Here is a 1,604-nt window from a genome sequence, read left to right on the forward strand (position 1 = left end):
CACGCAGGACTTGGTATGCAGACCTAGTGGACATGTCATCCTTTCCACCATGGACTCTGCCTCTAAGACAGGACCTTCTGATACAAGGTCCTTTCAATCATCTAAATCTAATTTCTCTGAGACTGACTGCATGGAGATTGAACGCTTGATTCTATCAAAGCGTGGCTTCTCTGAGTCAGTCATTGATACCTTAATACAGGCACGAAAGCCTGTTACCAGGAATTGCTCATGGAGTAAGGTTAGGATTCCTAGAATATTGTCTTTTCTCCAAGAGGGCTTGGACAAAGGATTAGCAGCTAGTTCCTTAAAGGGACAGATTTCTGCTCTGTCTATTCTTTTGCACAAGCGTCTGGCAGAGGTTCCAGACGTTCAGGCATTTTGCCAGGCTTTGGTTAGAATTAAGCCTCTGTTTAAACCTGTTGCTCCTCCGTGGAGCTTAAACTTGGTTCTTAAAGTTCTTCAAGGAGTTCCGTTTGAACCCCTTCATTCCATTGATATTAAACTGTTATCTTGGAAAGTTCTGTTTTTGATGGCTATTTCCTCGGCTCGGAGAGTCTCTGAGCTATCTGCCTTACAATGTGATTCTCCTTATCTGATTTTTCATGCAGATAAGGTAGTTCTGCGTACCAAACCTGGGGTTTTACCTAAGGTGGTTTCTAACAAGAATATCAATCAAGAGATTGTTGTTCCATCATTGTGTCCTAATCCTTCTTCAAAGAAGGAATGTCTTTTACATAATCTGGACATAGTCCGTGCCTTGAAGTTTTACTTACAAGCTACTAAGGATTTTCGTCAAACATCTTCCCTGTTTGTCGTTTACTCTGGACAGAGGAGAGGTCAAATAGCTTCGGCAACCTCTCTGTCCTTTTGGCTTCGGAGCGTAATACGCCTAGCCTATGAGACTGCTGGACAGCAGCTCCCTGAAAGGATTACAGCTCATTCTACTAGAGCTGTGGCTTCCACATGGGCCTTCAAAAATGAGGCCTCTGTTGAACAGATTTGCAAGGCTGCGACTTGGTCTTCGCTTCACACTTTTTCAAAATTTTACAAATTTGATACTTTTGCTTCTTCGGAGGCTGTTTTTGGGAGAAAGGTTCTTCGGGCAGTGGTTCCTTCCGCTTAATCCTGCCTTGTCCCTCCCATCATCCGTGTACTTTAGCTTTGGTATTGGTATCCCACAAGTAATGGATGATCCGTGGACTGGATACACTTAACAAGGTCTAAATTTTAATTAAACTACAGTCACCACTGCACCCTATCGTTTCTCCTTTCTCTGTTTGTTTTAGGTCGAATGACTGGATATGACAGTTAGGGGAGGAGCTATATAGCAGCTCTGCTGTGGGTGATCCTCTTGCAACTTCCTGTTGGGAAGGAGAATATCCCACAAGTAATGGATGATCCGTGGACTGGATACACTACAAGAGAAATAAATTTATCAGGTAAGCATAAATTATGTTTTTTTTCCTCAACACAGCTAATGCTACGGTTAGGACCATTGATAGAGTTAGAGGACTGGATTTGGTCTCCTCTGCATACAGAGCTAGGTCTCATTCAAACTTTAATAATTTTAATATAACAGGTCATTAAAGTAACACTCTGTAAAA

This window comes from Bombina bombina, chromosome 12 (assembly GCF_027579735.1).
Source record: "Bombina bombina isolate aBomBom1 chromosome 12, aBomBom1.pri, whole genome shotgun sequence".
Lineage (NCBI taxonomy): Eukaryota > Metazoa > Chordata > Amphibia > Anura > Bombinatoridae > Bombina > Bombina bombina.